The sequence below is a fragment of the Euleptes europaea genome, chromosome 5, assembly GCF_029931775.1.
Source record: "Euleptes europaea isolate rEulEur1 chromosome 5, rEulEur1.hap1, whole genome shotgun sequence".
NCBI lineage: Eukaryota > Metazoa > Chordata > Lepidosauria > Squamata > Sphaerodactylidae > Euleptes > Euleptes europaea.
The window spans coordinates 22211963-22222881 of record NC_079316.1 but is presented as its reverse complement, the minus strand read 5'-3'; positions in this window follow the sequence as shown (position 1 = coordinate 22222881).

Here is a 10919-nt window from a genome sequence, read left to right as displayed (position 1 = left end):
TGCCAAGCTAATAGGCAACTGAAGGAGGTTAAATTTATATTCTACTGTATCTCAGGGTTTCAGATTGTCTTGCAACATTTTGTTCTAAATGCAACCACTTATTCCCACAATAGGTTTGATAAATAATAATCAGAGCCATTCTAAGCAGAGTTTACTAGTACTCAAGAGTAGGTTTGCCAACTGCATGGTGGGGATGGCCAAAAGCCCGCCAATCCACCGGGCTGCCCACCAACCCTCCGCTGGTTGGCAGGCAGAAGAGTGCCAGCGGAGGGGGTGCATGTGTGACCCACACAACGTGATGACGTTACTTCCATATTTACCCAGGAGATTTGGAGGTGATTGCTAGAGCATCCATGTAGCTTCCAGGTAAACCCAGAAGTGAGTTTGGCGGGTCACGCGCATGCTGATCGTGGCCGCCAGCCACACCCACGCAAAGCTCCCACCAGTGGCGAGGAGCAACCTGGCAACCCTACCCAGGAGCCCCCAACGAAACTGATGGGTAATAGATTAAAGATGGACAACAATGAAAGTCTTTACCCAAGGAAAAGTGATGGCATACAAGGCATACATGGCTTTAAAGGGGGATTAGACGCAGGATGGGAGGATAGGACTATCATTGGTTACTAGCCATGGTGACTAACGGGAACTTCCACATCCAGAGGCATCATCAGAGGAAGGTTTTGGCTTATATGTCCTGTTTGTTGAACCTCCAGGACAGCTGGTTGGTCAACAGGGTGCTGGACTAGACGGACCTCTCGTCTGATCTGGCTCTTCTTATGTTTCTAATTAATTGAAGTCAATGGACTGAGAAGGGTGTGACTCTGTTTTAAGAGTGCACTGTGGGTTTCCCAAAAATCATGTCACTGACCTTTTCCATAAAAAAAAAATCACACACATTAAAAAAAATATAACACTGCAGAGGAATAAAATAAGATCACTGGTGTGTTAAAAACAGTGTTAGAAATCTGCACAGGAAAGACCTTGCAGGAAAGCTGTCAGATTCTTCAAGATTGAGTTACTACCACTGAAAAGTCTATTCAAGTGAAAAAAGAAAGGACCTACTTAGACTGCCAATATACTTCACAAAATGAATTTTAGTGATCTGTCAAGGGATTGCTGGAGTCAATACTGGTAGCGCCAGAAATGTCAACATTACAAAACGACAAAGCCCTGTGACTTACATGGGGAGTTGAGAAAAAAATGTGACAAGCTCTCTGGCCTTCAAAATGACTGGGATAGCTTAAAGTTTTTAAGATTTTACTTGTACCAAAGGGTCAGCAAGACATATGGCTGGATTTCCCTCCCCCCCTTCCTCTCTTTGAGACACAGAGTTGGCTTAATACCAGGAAAAGGCAAGGACTTAGGTAGACAGCATTAGAAAAAGGGCTTTTCAAGACAAAGTGACTGCTGCAAAAGAGAGAATTACCAATGGGTAACAAAAGGCATAGACTGTGGGATTTTACTAGTAATTCATGAATGGGGACAGTCTAGCTTTTCTGGATGGATTGCATTGGTGCGTTAAGTGTTGCCTTTTGATTTGGAAATGAGACCTTGCCAACGAACAAGAGGTTTCAACTCATAAGTGCTTGACTTGTCAGAGATAAATGAAGGGAAAGCATGGAAGTCCCCAAACTGAAAATATCAAACAGAAATAAGCTCTGGCACATGAACCAAGTTCTTACAGAGAGCAGAGAGATGGCAATGATTAGAGGAGTATTTTGAAATGGGCAAAACATTTACAAAAAAAAACAAAACAAAAATGTATCCATATGAGCATCTCCTTCTGCATAGGTGGGATAGGTTGGAGGTGGGATGGAGTGTTTCTTCTCAACCTCTTCATATCTTTGGTTGGCAGGCAGGTAACCTGCATGTGATGTTGTATTACTACCCAATGGAGAGATATGGGGGGTGTAATTTAAAGCAACTTTCATGGGGCTCCCATACAGGGTATTTCTATGAAGCTGCATTATACTGAACCAGACCCGTGGTCCATCAAAGTTAGTACTGTCTGCTCAGACCAGCAGCGGCTCTCCAGGGTCTCAGGCAGAGTCTTTCACATCACCTACTTGCCTAGTCCCTTAAACTGGAGATGCCAGGGATTGAACCTAGGACCTTCTGCATGCCACGCAGATGTTCTACCACTGAGCCACAGCCCCTCCCCAACCCTGAGTTATTAAGAACAACTGTGAGTTATTAAGAATACTTCAGGGCAAATGGACCATATTTTGTATTTCTTATACTGCCGTTTCTTCATTGTTATTTCTATGCTTCACTGAGTAATATATGCTTTGAATGTTTCAACCTTGCTCCTTTTTTGTCTGGCAGGGTTTATTTCATGTGCTAGTGAGAAAGCAAAGGCCTCCTTGTTAGGCTAAGGATTTGAATTGTCAGAACGCAAATGATTTATGGAGCCCCAGTAATTTATGTGCCTAAAAAGCTACGCTGTTTCATGCTCTCTGTGCCTATTATGCGTGTTCCTGAAGGATATGTCATCCTTTTTCTGAAGCAAAGATTGACAGCACCAATCACTTGCGAGACAAACAGGAGTTCTCTAAATCTAGATGTGTTGGATGGCATACAATTTCCCTTAAAAGATTCTGCACGTATTTTACAAATATAGACACTGCTGTATTCAGGGATCTTGATTAATAACAGAGAAGGGTGCCGTACTAAAAATACGGTGACTAAGGGTAGCTACAGACATGGTATTGGTGCAGAGGAGTCAGAAAGCCCAATTACACTAAGCTTCCTGTTACCTTTCATTGGTTTCTCATTTGAAATGTAACATTCCTACACCAAGGGTAGTAGTAGTAGCAGCAGCAGCAGCAGCAGTAGCAGTAGTAGTAGTAGTAATAGAAGAAGAAGAGTTGGAAGGGACCACCAGGGTCATCTAATCCAACCCCTTTCACAATGCAGGAAATTCACAACTACTTCCCCACACACACACACACACACACAGTGACCCCTACTCCATGCCCAGAAGATGGCAAAAAATCCTCCAGGATCTCTGGCCAATCTGGCCTGGAGGAAAATTGCTTCCCCACCCCAAAGTGGTGAAGGACACTACCATGGGCATGCAAGAAAGTGCCACGAGAGCCAAACACTGATGCAACCCTTCCTTCCTTCCCTCTCTCTCATGATCTGCCTAATGTCATAAAGGTCATGAAATCAACATTGCTGACATATGGCCATCTAACCTCGGCTTAAAAACCTCCAGTGAAGGAGAGCCCACCCCCTCCTGTGGAGCCCTGTTCCACTGAGGAACTGCTCTAACTGTTAGAAAATTCTTCCTACTTTTTAGCTGCAAACTCTTTTGATTTAATTTAAACCTGTTGGTTCTGGTCCGACCTTCTGGGGCAACAGAAAACAACTCAGCACCATCCTCTATATGACAACCCTTCATATCCTCTATATGACACCTCACAGTTGTCTCCTCTCCAGGCAAAACATACCCAACTTGAAGAAGAAGAAGAAGAGTTTTTTATATGCTGACTTTCTCTACCTTTTAAGGAGAATCAAACTGACTTACCATCGCCTTCCCTTCCACTCCCCACCACAACAGATACCTTGTGAGATAGGTGGGGTCGAGAGAGCTCTAAGAGAACTGACTAGCACAAGGACACCCAGCTGGCTGCATGTGTTGGAGAGGGGAAACCAACCCAGTTCACCAGATTAGAGTCCGCCGCTCACATGGAGGAGTGGGGAATTAAACCTAGTTCTCCAGATTAGAGTCCACCACTCTTAACCACTACACCATGCTGGTTCAAGTGTAAACATGGTCATTGTACTGATAGTTTGTGCAGCTCTTATGTAAGGGAACTGTGATATTGGAAAAGAGGAAGTATGAGGTACTTGCATTTCCTATTTTGTCATAACAATACATTTCCAGTGTAGTATAATGGTGAAAAGTGTTGGACTAGGACTAGGGAGACCCATGTTCAATTCCTTGAAAACTCCCCGCATGACCTTGGACCAATAGATCTTAGTATAACCTACCCATTGGGTTACTGTGAAGATAAAATGGAAAAGACGAGGATCGTAGACATTGTCCAGAGCAACTTGGAGAAAGACCAAGATGAAAATGTCGTAGATCCACAGACCATACAATAAACTTCAAGCAAATAAATATAGACCTTGGAAGCAGCCCTATTCAATGTACTGATGGCTCACCCACAGGACAGAAAAGGCAGAGGCAGAAATAAAGGGATAGGCTATTCTGTGATGATCATCCATGTTGGAAGACTAAAAAAGTATTGACCAGCCTTGTTACCATCAACTTTCTAAAAGTCAAACGAGGCCAGGGGAATGACATGAGTGCCAGGAAGTGTTTCATTGCAAGTTTATATTTTATTTCATTCACTTTATACCCACCCTTTCCCAACCAGGCCGAGCAAAACTATGATTCTATGATTTTGTTATTTTATTGCACCTGTTTGTCCTTTGCCTTATGCTTAAGCCTGAACCTTTTCTTTAATTGTTTCAATAAAGCCTGTTGCTTTTACTGGTGTGTTCTCCTGCATGTGTGAGAGTCCAAACCCAGTTTTGGTCAAACTATCAGAAGGAGATTTATAGCAAGGTCCCAGGTTTAGGGACAGGGGAAATCAAATCATCCTTGCTGAAGCTGGAGGGTGAGAGATTCATAACAGATAAAAGTAAGTATTTCTTCACACAACACATAGTTAAATTGTGGAACTCCCTGTCCCAGGATGTGGTAATGGCTCCCAACATGGAAGGCTTTAAGAGGGGAGTGGACATGTTCATGGAGGAGAAAGCTATCCATGGCTACTAGTCAAAATAGACACCAGTCAAAAAGGAATACTAGTCAAAATGGACACAAAATGCATACCTATTCTCCCCAGGATCAGAGGAGCACACCTATTATATTTGGTGCTGTGGAACACAGGCAGGATGCTGCTGCAGCTGTCTTATTTGTTGGCTTCCTAGAGGCACCTGGTTGGCCACTGTGTGAACAGACTGCTGGATTTGATGGACCTTGGGCTTATCCAACATGGCCTTTCTTATGTTCTTATGGAAACTCCCTGTCTTTGACATATTGTCCTTCAGAAGAGAGAGGTTTCCCAAACTACTGTTTGCCATAGTATCTTCATGCTGTCCTTTTTTGTACAAACAGGCAAGCACGGAATGTAGCATGTTAGCATCTTTACATAGGCTTGAATTTCAAATGGCCTGTCCCTGAGAAAGTGTGGGAGAGAACTAGCCCTGGGGCTCCTGTAGTAAATGGTTTTGTGCTCGCTTGTGGGTCAAACAGTTTGTGTCGCTTGTCGTTACTGTCATATAGCTATTTCCCTCTGAGGCGTCTGTCTGCTTTTGAAATTACATGGAGTTAGAACATGAGCATGACAAGCCAAAGAATTGGATTAACATATGGACATCAATGTCAATTTGTACTCCAGAGGCTGAGAGGTAAAAAAGGAAGGGAAGGGGAAGGTTGATTCTCATTTTGTCAGAAATAACCCCAAATGATAAAATAAAGGGAAAATGCTAATTTTTCCATCTAGACATTAATTTTTTTGCAGATCAGATTATAAAATTGAATTATTTATCATTTATAGCTATAACACTTTATATAACACTTTATCGCTGTAAAACGTTTCCCAGTCTTTGTCGGACTGCAGTAGTAGGGCAAATATAATATTCCTGATCAATCAGGGATGAGCAAACAAAGAATGTGAACACACAAGCAAATCCAAAAATTCTACCTTCCTTGAAATTTCTTAGATGATTTGCCCTACAAGGATCTCTCAAAGTTATATAGTCCAAATCAGGCTATGGTCAGAATCCCCTTGATAAAATTCCACTAATCTTATTCAAAATATTTTGGCTTTCTTTGAAATTTCAGTATTAGCATTCAAATTCACTTCAGTTTTGCTTCAAGTGAACTTTAGCTGACAACGTTTACAAAGATCCTACGCTAGAGGTGAGTTTGACATTGTAAGCAGGATATATGTGAAGTTATATGTAAAGCCACTCTGAGCTGTTTAAAGAATGAGTATTTATTTATTTATTCATATCCTGCATGTCTCCCCAATGGAGACCCGAAGTAGTTTAGAACATCATTCTCCCCTCCTCTATTTTCTAGCAACAACCCTGTGATGTAGGTTAGGCTGAGAGAATGTGTCTGGCCCAAGGTTGCCCAGCGACCTTCCATGGTAGAGTGGGGAATCAAACCTGGGTTGCCCAGAATCCAAATCCAACACTCTCTCCAGTATGCCACAACAGCTCTCAGAATGGTTTGTAACTTGTTAAAAATAATAACCTCATTGACATTGTGAATAAATAGTATTTACGTGTGTGGTGTTGTGGGATTCTTTACTTTTCTATAGCTATGGAACGGTCACTTCAAGTAACATTTAATAATCTTCATTGAAGCAAAAATGTCAATATTTTCCTGATGAGCTTTGATTTAGGGAGGGAAAAATATGAATTACCAAACCAAGAATAGGTCCATGTTCTTACTCCTGCAAAACAACATCTGAGCATACACAGCAGAAACAAATAACTCAAGTAATATGGCCTTTTGAAAGGTCAGAAAATAACAAGCCATTCTCATATAATTGGTATTGGCACATCCATTGCAGAGAACAAGAATGTGCAGGGAAGAGCAGAAGTGACCAATGATTAGATGACAGAAAGACAGCTACAAGACTGATACATCATAAATATCTCCAGTGTCATTATAGTGACCTCCAATATGTATTGATGAAAGACAGTGTGGTGATTAGGGGTGTGCATTTGGATATAACTGAGCTAAATATATATCCCAAAAAATACCTTATCAATATTTTTCAGATATATCCAGATGGATTTTCTGGGATACCAGTCAATGGGTCCTGAAAAATCCCAGAAATATTTGGGATTAACAAGGAATATCAGGAACCAGCATTTGAAGATTCCCAGCAATGTTTTTTCTTTTTCTTTCTTTTTCTTTCTTTTTTGGAGTGTCCATGTGTTTCTGGGCTTGGTATCAGCTTGCCAGGTTGGTTTTTCTTAGATTATACCATTTTGAATAGTTTTTTTGTTGATTTCGCAAAGTTGTGTTCTTTGATTGATGTGCTGCATGTCAGGTTTGCTTTTTCCAGTGGATTCTTGGGTTTGACATAGCTGTAGATTCTTGAGTTGTACCTTGGCTCATTTCTCTGATTTTACATTCACTAGGCTTGCCGCAGCAATTCTTGGGTTATACATTGGCATGGATTCTCATGTTTTACATTAAAAAAACATTTCCCCCTATTTCTCATTCCTGATATCCTGACCTGAACCTCTATTTCTTTGCACAACACTGTTCTGATAAACAACATGACGTGTTAATCAATCTGCAGTGTACAATATGTGCATATTACAAGTATCAGCAATGCACATTATTGGTATAAATAGTACTGTAAAATATTTGTATCAAAACCATATAACAGAATTTATAAAACAAGAAGCATAAAAAGAGCCAAAACCAACAGCAAAAATATAAACAGAGAAAAAGACAAAATTGTGCACATTAGTAAGGGACAGCCCTTACTTTGAAGTAAGTTTCACTAACAGCCTCTTCCAGAGATTTGGCATGAATCTCTTTAGGAGGCATCGTGACCTCCCCGCCAGTGTAAGTGCATAAAATCATGCAATTACTCGCACGTATGCTGGTGGGGAGGGCAGTTCCACCAGCGCCCAAGCGCCGCGGAGCTGCACCGCACCCCGCCGCCGGCGTGGCCTCTCCGTGGCGGAGGCCACAGTGTACAATGGCTGTGCCAGTGCAGGGGGGCATTCCTGGGGTGGGGGAAGGAGCTGCCAGTTAGGCAGCTTCCTGTCCCCATTCGCACCAGTATCCCAGCTCCAGGAACAGCTTTGCTGCACCGGCATTTTAGCAGGCACAGCCTCGCTGTTCTCTATGGGGCGAAAGGCTCCATTTAAACAAAAAATAGCCGCGAGACAGCTTTTTTTTGTTTCACAGCATATGCAAAACGGCTTAGGAGGAGGCGCAGATGCTCCTCTTCCCCGCCGTCCGCGTATGCCGTCAGTTCAGGAATGGGCTGTTAGTTCAATAGAAGTTATTGCCAAGTAACTACAGATCACACTATAGCTTTAGAACTACCAAAATAGACATGTTGCAATTTAGAGTGTTCTAACACAAAGACAGTCAATGTATTGTAGTGGTTAAGAGCAGTGGGCTCTAACCTGGAGGACAGAGAACTGGGTTCAATTCCCCTCTCCTCCACATGAAGCCTGCTGGGTTACCTTGGGCCAGTCACAGTTCTCCCCAAACTCTCTCAGCCCACGCAGAGGCAGGCAATGGCAAACCATCTCTGAAACATTTCTTGTCTTGAAAACCCTACAGGGTTGCCATAAGTCAGCTGTGACTTGACAGCAAAATTACATGCACACCAGCACAAAGCAAAGGCAAGTAGCCACGCTGTTGTTAGGAATATAGGCTGAAGAGAGTTCCACCACAGAGGTGCAAGATATGTTAGCGTCTCTAGTATCCACATTGTTCATCAGGCAGAAATACAAAAGGCATTTGTGACTTTGCATGAGTAGTTAAAACAGGTTCACTGAAGCCTTATTTGTCAAGCAGATGGGAAGCCTAAACTGAATCTAGTTTAACTAGGTTTTGCACAGTAGGGGCAGAGCTAATCGGGGAAGCAAGACTCGACGAATAAGTGTTTACAGCCACTTCAATGGGATCCTCGGCTGCTCATGTAGGGAATTTGTATTCCAAGAACTATTAGCAGACATCATTTTGATGCATTTTCACAGTGGGGAGAAAATGAGAGGAGGCGATTGTTACATCTCCCGTGCCATATTTCATCTCTGCTTTACATCAGCAACTTCCTTCCTCCCCCAGTAAAGCATTTCCTCTCGCCTTCCCTTCCTCCCCACTGTTCATAGCATGTTAACACTAAATGTTAATGTTGATGCTAAATGTGTTTTTGGGGAAGTTTGTACGGAGAGGCCCCTTTTGTTTTAACTGCTGTGCTGATTTATAATGAAATGTTCTTACGAGGCTCAGTGATGGGTTTTATGCTGCAATGATAATGGCTTGGATCCAGTGATATGCAAGTGGAAACATAAATAGATTTAGTACAGTTCTGCTTGTGCAAGATCTTGTGCAATACCTAGCACTTTTCTCCCTATACATTAGAGTGGCCAGAAACTGGTTGCTCAAGATCTTACGCTAGCAGAAATGTAAGAGGGGATACAATATGTTTGATTTAGTGAAAACAATTACCTCAGTCTTTTTTATGCATTTCTGGTTGTGCAAGAGCTCCAGCACAAGTGGAAATTATGAGCTGGATCCAACCCAATGCCTTCAAGAGGGAAAGCATGGCTGTACCTCATGGATCCAAGAATGTCACATATATACACTCTTCTTACACTTTGCAACAAGCCATGACATTTATTTCCAATCAAGTTCAATTTACACTGATTTTCTTAGACCTCAGTATTCTGATCAGTAAACTTGCTGTACCTCATAATTCTTGTCTTACAAGAAGAAAGAAGAGTTGTTTTTTATATCCCACTTTCCTCTACCATAAGGAATCTCAAAGCACCTTACAATTGCTTTCCCTTCCCCGTGCCCAACAGGTACCTTGTGAGGTAGGTGAGGCTGAGAGAGTTCGGAGAGAATTGTGACTGTCCTGTGATCACCCAGCAGGCTTCATGCGGAGGAGTGGGGAATCAAACACGGTTCTGCAGATTAGAGTCCGTCGCTCATGTGGAAGAACAGGGATTCAAACCCAGTTCTCCAAATTAGAGTCCACTGCTCTTAACCACCGCACCATGCTGAGCACAACAATAACAGATTGGCAGAAAAATAACAGACAATAACATTTTTATGTGGCATCGAGTGTGGTCTTCATTCCATGATACAGGCTAGTAATTTAGCCTGCCCTGGGTTAACCACATGCTAATTCACTCCAGACATTATAGTGGACTAAAAAGACACAAAGGAAATTCTAGGGTCAAGTTAAGTTAGCTGTTGCTATAACTCTGTGCAGAAAAGGATCCTCATTATCTAGCTGTGCCTGTAGGGAAGGGAGTGTGACTCAGTGGTAGAATACCTGCTTTGCATGTAGAAAGCGCAAGGTTCAATCCCTGGCATCTCCAATTAAACAAGGGTTGGGCAAGTGATGTGGAAAACCTCTACCTGTGGCCCTGGAGAGATGCCAGTCAATATAGACAATATTGACCTTTATAGACCAGACCCCTGACTTAGAATAAGTTAGCTTTTTGTGTTCGTGTATCTATATGTTTAAATATCTGCTGCTACTTGACTCTCATGCCTGGTCGTCTGGTCACAAAATGGAAGTGATTTGAACACACATTTGCTTCACCTAAAAACTGCATGAACATAACTTTTTAGGACACAATGACATTTTGGAAGGAAAAAAAATCAATCATCTCAAAAGTTCCAAACATGGAATGACTGTCTCTAAAGCTGCCCCCCTGGACATCGACCCCCACTTTCTTCTATAAGAATGGATTTTATTTATTTAAATATGTATGCTGCAAACTCATCAGCATTACTATCAAGGGTCCTACAAAGATACACAAATTACAATAAAAAACAGCAATACAATATTTTGTAAAAATCCATACAAGACATGAGGCTAGCACAAAACAGTGGAACAAGAAAATCAGCAGTTTGAAGAATTCTGAGATATATTTTTTTAATGAATGGATTGTATATATATCATTTTAAAATGAGCACCATCTACTGAATGTATGTTGGGGAAGACAAAATGAAAATCAGTCCCAGACCTCAGCTTAACAGAATCAACTAAAGGCTTGGGGGAATTAAAAAAAGAGTAATTTCCTGGCACCTAAAGTTGAAGGCAGCAGGAAAAAAGGAAGACCCAACATGAGATGGATTGACTCTATAAAGGAAGCCATGGTGCTCAGTTTGCAAGACC